Below are 16,830 nucleotides of genomic sequence, written 5' to 3' on the forward strand. Positions count from 1 at the left end.
AACATTGCGAATTTCCTTCTAATAAGGGAACAGCACTGGGTTCAGAGGCTCAAGAGTGATACCAATGGACTCAATTACTGTATTCCGTGGTTTCAACTACATGGTATAACAAGAAGATAACTAGTCCTTGTGATATTGGGAAAGGCGAGCACTTGTGGTTTTTATGTAGTGAGAAACAGGTGAGACAATGTGTGTTACCTCTTGTAGGTGACCAAAGAATTCTAGTTAGATATTTTAATTTGTCCTTACTTGTACCACTGAGGCACATTCCTATTGACACAAATGGGTATTCTATGGAGCTGAGAATGCGGATCTTAGCTCGGCAGTATTCCCCCTTGGGATCCATTGAAAAGTGTGCTGATACTGTCTTTAACAGTGTGTGACAGTTAGGAGCAAGATACAAACATATAGGGGTGCATATGAATCTGGCTTCCCAGATGGGTATTAGCACAAAGGGCTGAATTTAAATTGTAATTTTTGATCTGAAAATACAAAGAAAAAGAGAAGTTGAAATGGTTTGCAAATAGAATAATGCAAATGAGTGAATTATTAGCTATTTACTCTGGAAGGAAAGTAGTGATAGCAAATGTTTTAAGATGTAATGCTTTACATAACACGGCAGTTATATGTAGGTGCGTAATGCCATAGAGAATGAAGGAGGTTCTTTTAATATGGTGGGGATTGTGTGGCCGCATACATATTCTACCTAACAGAGTCCTCTTTCAATTTCTGTGCTCACGGCTTGGAGCCCGGGTGTTGCGATCACGTGACAGGGATTGGGCTCGCTTGAAGACACGCATTACACTATATAACAACGGCAATGGCGGTCAGTCCTTATTGGCGGTGGACTGACGTGAGGATTTCATTCAGCGTGTCTCTTGTGACTAGTAAGTTAACAGAGAGGTGTGCATAGGCACAGAGTTTAACAATCTCATTGCGGGGAAACTGGCTGAGAGACAGGCTGTGCCCGATTTGTGTGTCTGTGACAGTACCACTGTTCCACCCCCCTTTTTTCTTTGAAAAATTGTGGACATTGGGAAGGAATATAATGAAGGGAACGAGTAGGTAGCTAGGCATGACACTTTTTGCAAGCAGGCAGTGGAACCATCTACACTTAGAGATACAACAAACAGAGGGTGTTTGGTAAAAGATATGGCAACTATCATCATGTTTGCACAACCATTATGTGTTTTTGTATTCCACAGTGTGATGGCAAAAGCACAGTCCCACTTAAGTCCCAGGTTCAGAGAAATTCTTGTGAACTCATGTGAGTATAAAATGAAAACATTATGAACATTTGAGAGATTAATTATATACACTGGCGGCAAGGGTATAGTATGTAGGATGATGAAAAAATCAGATGTGAAGTGAGAGTGTGGCTGCCCAGGTGGGTGGGATAGAGGCTCAGTCACTCCTGTGATCTGGGCCTTTTTTACTGAGAGACTTGCTGTTTTTAAATTCATGGGTTGAAGATAACTGACTAGTCTTAGATAAGTTGAACACACAGACATAGGGGTACATAAACCTGAGAGGTTTTATATTTTCTCTTCCCCCCTTTTTTTATTTTTATAGGAATTTGTTCCCTCTCAGAATCCTGCAGAGAATAAAAGAATTGGATATTACCCACAGACCGAATAAAAAGGTAAAACACCTGAGTTGGGTGAAGACCATCAACTAGGGACCAACAGCCTGATGAATGCCAGCGTGACCCTTGTGGGGGCACAACATTGGCAGAAACATGTTGGTATTTGCAGTGGTGCTATAGGGGCCGTACTTCCATTTATACCCCTAAGTGTATTTTTAATCATACCAGGGGTTCACAGACAGAATAAAAGAATTTATGTTGACCCTTAGGTTGTTTTAAGTAGATGTACTGCACTGTTTGGTCCGGTTTCACAGGGGACTAGACCTCCCCTTCTTTTGTATTGAGCTGTATCACGTTTTTTGTACGTGTCTTCTGTGTGTTCTATCACGTTTTCCTTACTTTGTCTACCCTCACCACTGTTCCTCCAATAAAAAAAAACAGATTGCGCTCCATCCAGAGTGTTGGTCTGCACCTGGATGTATGATGCGGCCCTATGATGAAGCGTGACACTGCAAAGTGTGTGAGGGCAGTATTAAGACATTTGTTGTCTTCCCTTTGTTTGTCCTGGGTCAGAGTAGTTATGAGATTTACCTTTCCCATGTGGATAACTACATGACTTGTAGCTCCAGCCTATCTTGGACTCCAAGGGATAGGTTATTGCTTTTAGTTCTTCTCTGTTGAGTGAGATTTAACACTCATTACAAACCTAGAAGTCCCCAATGTAGCCCAACTTTCCTGTGGAGTCAGACTCATTGTCCTAGAAAATTTGAAATGTCAAAAGATCATGGCTTGACCACTGCCTCCAAGCTGTTGTTGAATGGATGCTAAGTAACAAGCATTAACTTAAGCCTTTCAAAACTGAGACCTGAATCTGTGGACAATGGCAGAAGTACCATCCTACAACCACCTTAAACTCCACTAGCGATATCAAATGAAGTAAAAAATCAGTTATCATGAACAGCAACCTTTCTTTGGGCCCTCAAGTGAACCAAATTGTAAGATGCATCAACTACATCATTCAAACTCTTCTGTGCATCTTCCCCCATCTAATATTGCTTCAAAAGCTGCAGATTGCTATCATCCTTCTCAAGTTTCAATAAGACTATACTAATGTCCTCCATCAAAGTCTGAAAAGAATAAGAAATGTGGCATCAGGACAACTCCTACTCTTATGCCGATGTGCATTCATCACTCCAGTGGCCAAAGCATTTCACTGGCTCCATCTTCAAGGTGCTATGCATTGCCCACAGACCCTCATAGAACAGTTAGCACCTTGGCTTATCATTGCTCTCAAATAGACGAAAAGCAATGATGGAACCTTCTTTCTCCTTACAAACTGCAAAATTATGAAATTCCCTCCTGAAAAAGTCAAGAAATGTCCAACATCACTTGGAATTTAAGAAGTCAAGCAAGATGAGATACTTCCCAAATAAATGATGCAGGATCACTCTAACAAATAAAAAGATTCTACCATTCACAAAAAAGAAGAAGGGACATAGGATGACTCGGGTGAAGAAACTAACCACCACCCAGAATCGGTTCCCCCTCAAGGATTCTGGACTTTACCAAATCTGCAACTATCTCTCTCTTCTTCGTTCTACTCCAGGCATAGGCATAGCCATCATTAAAAGCAACACAAGATGTGCAGTCCACTACTCATCACACAAGAAAACAAAACACTTCCTATACAACCCACACTATCTCCCGCACCCACTCAACCAGACACAAAAATAAATTCATATAAAACTCATGTGTTCTATCCTGCCCTCCTCTTGCTTTCCCTAAATGCTTAATGTCAGCACATGATGTTAGGATAAGAGCACCAGGCACAACACCAAAACATTTCCACATAACCTATAGTGCAATTTAACATCTTCCAGATATGCACTCCCTACAATGTAGTGTTCTGCCCACCCGGAAATATATTTCACCGCCTCATACTACAATACAAGCAAATAGAAGCTGATAAGGGTAATCCTTAAGAGTGTGCAACATTGTTACAGGTGCTGAGGAACAGTGTCAAATCTAACTTGTTAATACTTCTAATAAGAACGCATGATAATGACTGATGGCAGTACGAAGAAAGATTTAAGCAGTCATCTATATAGATAACACCACTTTTGCATTGCTGTTCTCTCCTATATGAAAGGTCTATAGGCAAGTAACATTCACCTGAATAATTGGCAAAATGAGGGTTGTGAGGGGATAAGACCTGCGTGGGTGCACTTGAACCAAGCTATTAGAATGTTACCACAAAGTGCAATAGCTGGGATAGTGTGTGCTTCTGTTTTTGGGACGAAAGAATATACCAACTAATGAATGTGAAAAAATGAGGTATCAGAAAAAAACTAAATTAGATGCCACAACATTTCCAATCTGTGCGTTGCAAAATGAGCTAAATCATGCGGCAATATCCTGGAAGACCTGTCTAAAGAGGCCTCAGGAATCCTTCTAGCCAAGTCTTTGTTAAACTGTCTTTATTTGAACAGGGCCTTCTATCTCCTTGAGTCCCAAAATGTGCCCATGAAGCAGGGGTTAGCGCAATCGCACATGCAGGTGGATGGCAAAGAGTTATCTGTTGGAAAACAGGAGTCCCCAATGATTACTCCTACATGGGAATAGTTGGCACAGGCAGATGTGTATGCCACCACGTTTGTTGCTGGCGCTGCATAGTGAATTATAAGTTGCACTCGGGGGGGAGACTGAATGGCTTGGTATAACCATCCTAGAGTAACCACACGCGGTGCTGAAAGTTAGAGTTTAGGGAAAGAGAGCAGCAGCTCGGAGCATAGGCTTGCAAAAAGGAAAATATCACAACTGGTCCTTGTACAAAAAATAACAAGCATCGGCATAGCCAATAGGTCTCGCCTTTAGGACCTTATAAGTGTTTAGTTATCCAGCACAATATCCTTGGGTAGAGTAAACACACGCGGGGCTGAAAGTTAGAGTTTAGGGAAAGAGAACAGCAGCTGGGAGCATAGGCTTGCAAAAAGGAAAATATCACAACTGGTCCTTGCACAAAAAATAACAAGCATCGGCATAGCCAATAGGTCTCGCCTTTAGGACCTTATAAGTGTTTAGTTATCCAGCACAATATCCTTGGTGCAACAACATCAACTGTTGCATGGCTAAATACTTATAAGGTCCCAAAGGCGCGACATATTGGCTTTGCCAATGCTTGTTTACACATGCTAACATTGTATGGGAAACTATTCCACCTCATAGGTAACGGCCTAACACTACAATACACAATTTATTTTGCAGATGATGGATTGTGTCATGTGGCGATGTTGCAGATCCATAAATCTGCAAACAAACTCTGCAGCAGCAGTCGCATAATGGCAGTGGCCCTGCCTATATCAACTCTTTTTTGGAGAGAAGATCGCAGCAGGTTTGGATCCCGCTGTGTGCCTCTGTACCCATGAGGGTTTCAACTGGGGTTCCGCATGGGTCATCGCTTAGCCCGCTGTTATTTAACATCTACGTGACTCCGCTGATTTCTTTGGCGGAGTCACAGGGGGCTAAGGTGATGGCCTATGCCGATGATACCCAGCTGTTGTTTACCTGGAGCAAGGAGGAGGACTCGGTTAAGAGACCCCATCAGTGCCTGTCTTTGGTTTTTCATTGGCTGGCCAAGGCGCAGCTTAAATGTAATGAGGGAAAGTCTGAAGTACTGCTGTTCGGCTCTTTTGCTTCAGATTTTAGAGGGAGATTCTGGCCTCCTGGTTTTCCTTGCCCGTCTGAGAATAAGGGAGCCGCCAAAAATCTTGGCGTTTGGTTCGATGAGAATCTGAATTTTGTGACGCATGTAAAAAAAACTGGCTGGCACCTGCTTTGGTGTGTTGAAAAGTTTGAGAAAGTTTCTGGCCTTCTTGCCGAGTTCGGCCAGAGTGACGGTTGTTCGGGCACTGATTCTTTCTCGTTTGGATTATGCCAACGCCCTCCTTGTCGGCAGCCCAGGTTTCCTTGTGAAGAAACTACAAGTGGTCCAAAACTCGGCTGCTAGACTTCTAGGGGGGCTGTCTTCCAGGCAAAGTGCCCGTGCTCTCCTACGGTCATTACACTGGCCCCCTGTCGAAACTCGCCTGAAATTTAAAATGCTCTCAATTGTGCAACGGGCCCTTTACGGTCTCGGCCCGAGCTATTTGCAGAAGAGACTCGCGTTTTATACTCCAGTGAGACAGCTGCGTTCGTCTTCTCAGCTGCTGATGCAGACTCCGAAGTTCAAGCGCCAGAGACTGGGGGGACCTCCTTTGTGCGTAAAGCCTGTCTGGCCTGGAATGCTCTGCCCTTGGCTTTGAGAGCCATTCAGGATTCTCTTCGGTTTAGGAAAGCTAAAAAACCCTACTGTTTTAATTGGTAATCGTGCATCTTCTGCCTTTTTTCTGTAAGCGCCGGGACACTTCTGAGTAGCTGCGCGCTGTATAAATTAAAATAACATAACATAACATATAGGGCTAAGCTGGCAATTTCGTTTGCATGTTGAAGGGGACATCCAGTTGATGCGGACAGAAACAGTTGTTTGTATCAATATGTAAACCGCAAACATTGACCAACAGGTGCTTCCGCCTGCTTATTACTTGAGTATTACGTAACAATATGCTACTTAAAACTGTACTCGTTGAGCCCAGCTTTTATATCATTGCCCCGCCGCACATCTCTGTATTTGACTACTTTAAGGCAGATAGAATTCACGGCTAGTCCTCTCAGCCTTTCATCCTTCTAAGGCTGATTAAAATAATTGTGCTTTAGTGAGTTTCAAACGTTCATTATTAAATAATGATTCAGGAGGGAACGAAGTGAATGTTCCCTTTATAAATAAGTCTGTTATTGTATGAGCGGGGACATCAGAGCAGGGCGGATAAAGGAAGAAAAAAACACATAACAGGGAACAGGTGGGAGAACAAAGAAAGAATTAACAGAGGTCCTGCTTTTTTGTTACGTTTCTCATCATAAGCATTTTAAGATATTATTCAGCTGATAGATAAAATTAAAATGGTCAGTTTATTGGTAAAGTAGAAGAAACTAACAATAAAAAGAAAAGAACGGCTGAATTTGAGGAGAAGGAGCCGATGCCTGCCGCTGACCTCAGCGTTGTGTGAAGGTTGCTTCCTGACAGGCTCCACCAGGCCCCGCTGGGATCCTGCAGACATGCCCTTCGCCTGCTAAATTTTTGCATAACGTGTCCCTACATGAGCAGCAACAATCCAGAAAATGAAGCGCTTTTGTGGTGCTCTCCCACTGGTGGAGCAATGTTGACTTCAACTGGCATTTAACGCAGCGGAACAGATACTCTTTGCTGCATAAAAGATGTTGCTAGACTCTCTACGTCAGGGCAGTCAGTTGGAGAGCCCGTATGTGTGAGCGTCCGTGTGTGCGTGTGAGAATTCGTAGTGCATTAAAAACAAGAAGATAGAAACTGTGTGCCATGTGTGGATGTCCGGAGAGAGAGCGATGTTTCAAACATGAGGCATCGTACAAATAACAGTGCCCGCTGAGGCAGGCTCACAGGGAAATACTGCTGTGCCTCCTATGCAAATCACGTTTACCTTGCGGGAGCAAGCAGCGGCAGGCGTGATAATTGCTAACAGATGGCCTGCTGCTCACTCCCACAAGGGAAATGCCAAATGTGCATACATTACAATAGAAAGCAATGCAAAAGTACAAGTTTTTGCCCAAAATGCTGATCGATTCCAAAAGGTCCCCTCCTATGCAGCGCATGCACGCTGTGTAGGCAAGATCTAAAAATGGCCCTGCAAGACATTATTTCAGCATATATTACCTGTTGGCTGTTGTAAACAGCAGCAACTATTTAGCATACTAAACAAGGGGAAGGAAAGTAGGTAACATATACGTAAAGTATATGTATATACCTTGTACATATAGGATTTCTGTACATACAGGAACTATAAACATGTCTGACATCAGTGAACTAGAACCCGATGGAAACCAATGTTAGGCTTACCGTCCCACTGTAGGGTGTCTGGATTTTGATGCATCGCTGTCTCACCCACCTCTTACTAAAAAAGGTTAAGGAGCCACTCTCGAGAATGCAGGGGGAAAGGAGAAATTGGAAAGGCACACGTCACTGCGTAGCACCCTTCCTTGGACCTGCATGGATTCAAACATTTGAGTCCTAAAAAGAATAAGCAAACCACATTTATATATAATCTTCTGAAATAAATGATCTTACACAATCTAAAATGCTATGCATGGGGGCGTGGTTAGCAGCCGAGAGGAATGGCCACACTCTAAGGCGGCTCCTCGGCCCTTGCCGCTATTCCTGGCACTGATCCTGCGCCTGTGCTCTTTATTACCCCTGTGCTTGGGGGTAACGATCCGCTAACCGTCCGGACGACCCCGGCTGCTCCCCGTTTGCCTCCGGACCCCCATATACCGCGGCTGGCTCCCGAGGCTCTGCTCTATGCTAACCTTCGGCCTCAAAATGGCGGCCGGGACCACTGGCCGATGTGTGGCCTGACTCTGGGGCCACTGCGAGAGCCTGGGTGCAGCTGCGGAAGATAACCGCCCTCGGCGGAGCTTTGAGGGGCGAGCACCTATTGATTCCTGTCAGTCCCGTCCTGCTGGGCCCCACGGGTGACGACCACAGCGACTGGAATCGAGCCCTCCCTGGTGCCCGGGACGCTACCTACGCGAGTCCCCGGCTTTGGGCCTGGCTGCCGGGGACCGCTTCCCCGTTGCCCAGCATTGCCCTGACCTGCCTGTGCTGATCACAGCTTGTTGCGCTGCCTGGGTGTACTGCCTTTCGCCCCCGTGGCCTGCTGCTGGAGCCACGAACTGCACGTTGGCGCTCTGTGGGGCCACATCGCCTGTGGGAGAGCGGAGCAAACTAGAGCTCGGCTCTGCAGTGCGGGGGACAGTGCTCGCCCCGCACCCACAGACTAACGTGGGGTGCCTGTGCCCGCCCCGGCTTCTGGAGCCTGCTGGAGCTGGGGTGGCCCACGCTGAGGGGGACCTTGCCTTCTCTGCATTGGGAGTGCCGGCTGGAGGTTGTAGCCGGGTGACGACCGGACACTGCCTGGGGACTGGCCCTGGGGCCCTCGGGAGGCTCGCTCTGACGCTTCGCGACACGGCGCATTGACGATGCGACCTCTCCCACAGATCCTGGAGCCCCGCGCGTGGACTGGTCCCGGGGTGTCCCCCCTCACTCTTCCTGGACTGACAAGCTGAGCCCCCTCCTGTGCTGGGAGCCGAAGCGCGTGATCTGCGACCGGCAATATCGTGAGTGGAGCGCTCACACCCCCTGTGCCCTACTGTCGCTTTGCCTCATTTTTTCCTGCTCACACCTGGTCCAGGGACTCTCTCCTGTTGCCATTCTGATAGGTGCAGTGACTACTTACCTATACGTGGGTGGCAGAGGCCCCCTCTGGACTGCACGCGCTCCGGTCCTGAGCCACTGGGACATACAATACGCATTTGATTCCACGATGGCCTCTAATAAAGGAAGTAAGCCCTCCACCCAGAGACGGATCAATAAACTCTCGTGGTGTTCTAAAGGGGAGAATAAGGATGCGAACCCCGAGAATGTACCTAAAACCGCGACTCCTCCTCCTGCAGCGCGGTCCTCCACTCTGGAAGACGTGATGGAGGCAATCGCTGGTGTCCGCTCATCGCTGGAGACTCGCATAGACTCTGTGAACATCGAGGTTACATTGCCCTCCGCAAAATGGACACCAAAGTAAAAGACATAGAAATTAAAACCACGGCGCTTATGGACGATACTTCCACCCTCCAACAGCAGGTGGCCCACCTCCAAAAGCAACAGCTGCAAATGGCGGTCATCAAAGGCAAGGCACTGGCACTCAAAATGGGTTATATACGGAAGCATACCGACGAGATCCACCAGGCCAAATCTAACTTGTTACGTCTAGAAATGTCCCACATACTGCCCCCTCGGACGACACGGACGTCGGTTCCGAGCCCAACAACTTGACTATAAAGCTCTGGCGCGGGAACAGACACAGGCTCGATTTCTCCACACACGCCATCGCGTCTATGAATTCGGTGACCGCGCAGGGAAGATGCTTGCATAGTTGGAACAGCGAGAACAGGGAGCTAGATGGGTGTCGTCTATTGTGAGACCGGATGGGTCGACAACCGTAGATCTGCAGGAAATTGCGGACGCTTTCGCCGACCACCTGCCGCTTATTTATACAGCTGGGGCGCGTTACACCTCGGAGGAGTCCAGGCAACTCCTCGAGAGATGCGTCTACCTACCCTGTCGGAGGCTGACTGGGAGACGCTGGACGCCGACATCACGGCGGACGAGCTCACGACGGTGCTCTTTGCTGTCAATTCTGGCAAAGCAATGGGCCCCAATGGAGTCCCCATTAATTTCCCGAAAGGCATGTCTCCCGGCATCGTCCCACATCTCAAGAATATGTTTGAGGACAGCTTGGACAAAGGTATCCTGCCACTTGATCAACGACTGGCCTCCATTGCGGTTATCCTCAAACCGAATAAACCACCCACCGACTGCAGTTCCTATAGACCGATCTCTTTGATTAGTGCGGAGGCCAAGATCCTCGCCAAGCTTCTTGCCAACCGGCTCCTTGTTGTGCTTCCCTCCCTCATTCATGACGACCAGTCGGGCTTCCTTCCGGGACGAAATACAGCCCTAAATTTGAGGAGAGTCAATAATGTTCTAAGTCGGCAATCTATTCTACAACAAGACGCCGCCATTCTGTCCCTAGACGCCACTATGGCGTTCGACTCGATTGAGTGGTCCTACCTTTTTGAGGACCTGCTCAGATTTGGCTTTGGACCCAAACTCATCCAATGGGTACGGCTCCTCTATACAGACCTATTGGGCCAAGTGCGGGTAAATAATCACATGTCTCGCCGTTTTAGACTCCACAGGGGGGCCCGACAAGGCTGCCCCCTGTCGCCGCTACTCTTTGCTCTCACCCTGGAACCCTTGGCCCATTGGATCCGCACAGACGTTTCCATCAGAGGCCTCCAGTGGAATGCCAAGACAACCGACAAAATCTCCCTCTATACCGATGACGTCATGGTATACGTCACCTCCCCTCGATCCTCGATTAATAGCCTATTCCATGTCCTCACTAATTTCAGGAAATATTCGGGCTATTCGATCAACTGGTCTAAATCAACACTATATATGCTACATGGCCCCCGACTACCCCGAAGATTTACTATTACGATAGCTCAGGATGGCTTTAAATACCTTGGTATCTTTGTCACCCCAGATTCCGCGTTATTCCATGACCGGAACTTACTGGGCCCCCTGCGTCGACTGCATAGTGACGTAGCGCACTGGCGCTCCCTACCACTCTCCCTCCCTGGCACTCTCCCTCCCTGGCAGGGCGGCCTTATTTAAAATGTTGGCGCTCCCACGCTTCTTGTATGCCCTGCAGAACTGTCCTTTCCCGATTCCTGACTCCTACTTCAACGCTGTGGAAAGTGATATACGACTTCTGCTGTGGGATGGCGGGGCGGCCCGCATCGCCCTCCAAAAGCTCACCCAGAGTTGGTATGATGGGGGCATCGCTTTGCCTAATCTACGTCTTTACTATTGGTCATCACAGTTGGTGGCCACTAATCACTGGATTCATGGGTCACCCCTAAATCCAGCCTTCCACCTAGACAGATACCAGACGGGGCGAGAGGGTTACCTAGGGGCCCTCTACAGCAAACCAGTTAGAAACAGATACGTGGGACCAATGGCACAAACAGTCACAATCTGGCATAGGGCCAACAGGTGTCTGGGCTGGTCAGACAAAATCACCAAAGTGACGCCACTGTGGTCGTCGCAACATCAAATGCCCATTTGCTTCAACTGGGCATTTGAGCAGTTGGACACAATAGGAATTTCAACGGTGGGAGACCTCATACACAAAGGCAAGCTAATGACATTTGAAGATCTAAGAACCAAGTATTCCCTCGCACGAACAGAATGGTTCCGTTACCTCCAAATCAGACATGCTATCCTCACTGCTATCCCCGATCTCTCCTCCATACCTGAGACAGCCCCCTTAGAGAACAGACTACTTTCAGAACCTCTTCCCTCAAAGGCCATCTCCTACACCTACCGTAAACTGTGTAACAATCTCCCTGATACTTTTCAGTCCCTACGAGACAAATGGCAGGCAGACTTAGGTCCCCTGGAAGAAGAGGACTGGCGGACGGCCTTAATGTCCCCTAGAGAGTCTGCAATCAACCATAGGTTCCGATTGATTCAATTGGAGGTACTACATAGGGCCTACATGACGGCTACACTATTGGCTAGAATCGGTAGGCTAGCTCAGCAGCAATGATTTCCTCCTATTCAATCTCATCTTTCAACATTTTCAAAATAGGTTGGAAAGACTGAATACTCAATGCTGTCTTTCACAGAGTTGAAAGAGTCTTCATAACAGTTAAAGTGTCCAAGTAAATCTGATTCAGCACGCCATGGTTTAAACAACTGCAAAAGTGGCAAGTAGAAAAACTCTCTCCTATCTGGAGTTTGGCGACCAAGCTTTCTGTGGTTAATTAGATTTATTTTCTTGTGTCACACCAAACAACCATCAAATCCATGTACTGCATATCTACGTTCTTCTATGGGTTCAGTTACATTATTTCTATATGTATAGTATTGAAGTACTTCAAAGAGGCACATGTTTGAAGAAGTGGACTTCTTGGGTAGTATCTAAACAGAATATTAGATTTCAGAATGTCTCTACTTTCTGGATCAAATTCTGATAGATATTGTATTTCTGGGAAAGACTTTAATACTCTGTTTTGACTGCTTGCAAGGCCTAGACTTACCCATACAATTCCCTTTGACTTTGAGAACAAACTAGCCGAGATCAACCAGTGAGAGCATTCATAGGATCCTATTTCTCTGTGGGAAAGTATTTTCAAGATGGAACCATAGAATTTCTGGGTAAGAAATCGCCTCTCACATCTCTTTCATTTCGGTCTTCTCTAATTTTGTTATATATGAAGTGATATAGCGAACAATAGCGATGGAGTTCTCTTCAACAAATTGTAGATCCATATTTGTGTTACACATCTTCAGCATCACAGGGCTGTAGTCATTAATATTAAACAAGCCAGGTGGGGGAGGGTCTAAGGGATAGTTTAATGACCCAACAATACTAGTATCCCAATCACAATATGCACAACACAAGGTAGTATGGGGTCAAAACATGAGTTCAAACTGAATTAACTCTCTACAACAGCGAATGGAACTGAAACAAAGCAAAAGGAAAAAGGATGGTGTGTAAAGTGAATCACACCTAGGGTCTCCTGTTAGTCCAGGAGGATTCCCATCAGTCACCACTCGGATCTGCCCTTCATCATTTGGGACCCTTCTCCCTCTGAGCTACAGATGTTCTTCATTTATTGAAGACACAACAACATAACAAGTTTGACTTTTGTAGTGAGTATGTCAGCAACATATATGAACACAGTTCGGTTTCTCTGAACGAATGGTGTTATACTTTGTAATCTCTCGTCAAAAGTTGTCAACAGCAATACCTATGTCCTGTTCCTCTATACCTGCAGGTATCAAGTCCACATTTTCTCTACATTCCTGTTCAGGACCAAAAAAACTAAACTGAATATCTTACAACGGTTTTCCACATCTGCTACTGTATCATGCAAAAGAGCTCTATTCATTTCTACTAAACATAGAGCAGGAGTTTTCACATAGTAAAGTCTCCCAACTAAATTTCGCATATTAGAATGTTGAACTGTCAATATTCTTAAGTGATGAAAAGTGCTTGTACACAATTTCCTTGAAAGACAGCTAGTAGATGTCCTTGTAAATTACTATACTTCCTTACTTTGTATGGATCTTATCGTTGCAAAGCCACAATTTTCAGTTTCACACTTTTGCCTGGAAACTTACATAGGAAACTTTTCAATATATCAATAGATTCCTGCCAAATACTGAAAACACTACTACAGTTCCAGGGGCCTGTCTACTCCTTCCCTGTACCTCTTCAGCTATCACTTCCTTTACATGTCTAGCTACCATCCCCTTTTTTGGAACAGGACTACCATCCTTCATCTCATAACATTGCCCAGATTCTTCAACTGCATGCACTAACGAGTTCTCCTGGAATTAGCTTTTTTCATTAAAGAACGGCTCAGTACTCAAAGTTTGTCTTCATTTTTTGCAACAGTTACTTCTATTGACAAGTCTTTTCTTTTGGCTTCTTTTCCTTCCTAATAGACAACACTATGTTATTGACTGTCCTCAATCTGTTTAGAATCAAAATAAATTGCTTCCTTTTGAGAGCAAAGGCCTTATCAACTACAGCCACAAGAAGTTCCTTTACTCTGACTGCTTCGCTTCTTCTTTTATACTTTCTCATAGTTTTGATCAGATTCTGAATTCCTCTACTGCAGACCATTTCAACTCTGATTTCCTTAAACTGTCTCTGTATTCTGGATAAACTCTCTGCTTTATTTGAAATATTTTTTAGTCTTCATATCATGTACTTTTTCTCCTTTCTTAGTTGATCTGAAACTTTGTTATTTATTTACGTGATATCGCTGAATTTACATTTGTCCACACACTATTTTAAGAAATGTCTTGGTTCTCTTATCAGTAGCTCTTTTCTCTTTTACCATTTTTCCACATTTTGCCCCTTTTGTTTCTCAGTTGTGAGGAGATAGTATCCTAACTTCAGTTTTTTTCTTCTCTCACTTTTGCCATTATAATTGTCTATACTGGTGTAGAAATTGATGCCTAAAAACAAAAAGAAAAATAAGTACATTTAGCTTTTCATTATGCACTCCGATTACATAGTTTAACTATATAACTACCAACATAAACATGTGTGCAATTATATTATAGCTAACATTACTCTATTAATTTTCATGTTTATGTTTTTGAATTTCTGTGTTAATCCATATATGCATTAGTATATCTCTAGGTATACTACCATATCCATTACTGTGTTCCTGTGCATCTACCCATCTTTAAAGGACTAGTTGTCTGGATGGGTGAATAGGTTGTGCTTGTACCAGGCTACATATCTGAGTGAGTGTAGGAGTCCACCTATAGAAGTGGCATCAGATGTTTAAGTAAGTATGTCAGTATATGACTCTTTTTTAGTAAATCTATGGCTTTCTAAATGTGTGTGCAAGTGGCTGAACAAATAGATCAGTGCCTGTGTTGGTGAATACAGGGGCATGTAAGTGTATCTGCAACTGCCTTTGATAGTGATGGATGCATAACTAGTTTCTGAGCATGTGAATGAAAGCATTACTGTCTCCGCACTGTCTGACTGCATGGGACAGAGACTCTATGCTTTTCAGAAAAGGCATTATGGGTGGTATACTCTACGTACTACTAGGCATAGGGGTCTGCAGCTGCCCAAGTAACTTAGAGAAAGTGAAAAGGACATCTCTTAATCTTTAAACACAAACCACTGTGGATTATGGCATACCTATAGCCTATCTCAGAGGTGAGTTATACATACTAAAAGGAGGATTTAAGACTTGGCAAAGTGCTTCTTCATGGCAAGTTGAGCTAGCACTGAAAGTGCACAGTCACATGTTGCAGAAGTAGGCCTCATCTACAGATGCAGAGATAGCCTCTGTGGTAGTAGGCCTGACCCATCTAAACATGTAAAGATGCCCTCTGCAGTAGTATGCTTGACCCACATTTAAAGGACTACTTGATTGGATGTATGACTAGATAGTACCAGAACTTGTCTGCATGTCTAAGTAGGTGGAGGAGTACACCTGTAGGAGGGCCATCAGATGTTTAACTAAGTGTACCAGTACATGACTGTCTGTTTAACTAACTCTATGACCTACTAAAATTGCAGGTAACTGGCTGAACAAATAGCTCAGTGCCTCTGTTGGTGAATACAGGGGTATGTAGGTGTATGTGCAACTGCCTTTGATAGTGATGGATACATAATTAGTTTCGGAGCATGTGAGTGGATGCATAACTGCTTCTGCACTGTGTGACTGCATGAGACAGAGACTCTATGCTTTTCAGAACATGTATGTCACTTGTATTATATGTGGTATACTCTATGTACTACTGGCATTAAAAGAGCACAGATACCTTTTGCAGTAGTAGGATTTATCTAAAAACATAGAGACACCCTCTGCAGTAGTAGGCCTGACCCATGTTTAAATGACCACTTGACTGGAGGTGTGACTGGGTTATATTAGTACCTGGCTACATATTTAAGTAAGTGGGTGAGTACTCCTACGGGAGTGCCATCAGATGTTTAACTAAGTGTACCAGTACATGACTATCTGTTTAACTAACTCTATGGCTCACTAAATCTGTATGTAAGTGGCTGTACAAATAGCTCAGTGCCTAGGTTGTGTGAGTACTTGCCTATATATCTGAGTGATTGTAGGAGTACATTTTACTGTGCCTAGGGGTCTCAAACACACATTTGACTGCTGAGTCTTTAAAGTGCATTTAGCACTCTGCCCTATGACGTACATATAACATACCTTAAGGGTAAGTTGTATATTGAAGAAGGGAAATTAAGAACTTTTGCAGGATATTTTAAATGTCAAGTAAAACCAAGCAGTAAAATGGGAAAAGCAGGCCCAACACATTTTTAGTGCTGCTTGTCTGCATGGGTGATTAGAAGCATCACTACTTCAAATACATATCTAAATAAATGTATAAATCCGTCTCTGGTTGTGTCACTGCATGTGTAAATGAGTATGTAACTATATGATTTTTTGTGTTAGTATCTTTATGGGTCTCTATATGTTTATCTAACTGCCTGTATGGATTGCTTACTGGCTGTATTTGTGAGTGCTGGGGTATATAACTGTATGTGCAGTTGCCTCTCTTACTGTTAGATATATAGGTGCTGTATGGCATTGTAGCTCAATGGGTAAGTTCCTCTGGCTCTCTCGGACTGGCTGTATGAGTACCGCTATCTTTTCCTTAATAGGTAAGTAAGTTGCACTATAGGTGGGATACTGCATGTATATATACACACTTATAGGCACACAGCAGCGCTCACTGGATTAACATCTTATCCTGCCATCACACACACTTCATGTTGCAAGCTGGGAGTTGTCTTCCATTAGACTACATCAAGCCCAGCGCAGCAGAGTGCAGCTGATCTCCCGTCATTGGGAGCGCCAAAGGATTTTAAAAGGAGGGGGAAGTTGGTCACGAGGTATTAGCAGCACCGAAGAAGGATAATATGCTGAAATGCATCTGCACGCTGTACCGGTGAATAAAGAGGTTCCCATGGGTCAATCCCCGCTGTGCCCTT

At 44.8% G+C, this 16,830-nt stretch overlaps 1 long non-coding RNA gene across 2 annotated transcripts in view; it reads left to right on the forward strand.

Annotated features, from left to right (window-relative positions):
* The first annotated feature begins 770 nt into the window (after nucleotides 1-770).
* The window catches only part of LOC144818927 (uncharacterized), a 340,420-nt gene continuing 324,360 nt past the window's right edge, over nucleotides 771-16,830 (forward strand). For both annotated transcript variants that reach the window (XR_013607180.1, XR_013607179.1), the window contains exons 1-3: nucleotides 771-887; nucleotides 1,206-1,267; nucleotides 1,573-1,642. This is a non-coding gene — a long non-coding RNA (uncharacterized LOC144818927). The remainder of the gene's footprint in view (nucleotides 888-1,205; nucleotides 1,268-1,572; nucleotides 1,643-16,830) is intronic.

This window comes from Lissotriton helveticus, chromosome 2_1 (genome assembly GCF_964261635.1).
Source record: "Lissotriton helveticus chromosome 2_1, aLisHel1.1, whole genome shotgun sequence".
Taxonomy (NCBI): domain Eukaryota; kingdom Metazoa; phylum Chordata; class Amphibia; order Caudata; family Salamandridae; genus Lissotriton; species Lissotriton helveticus.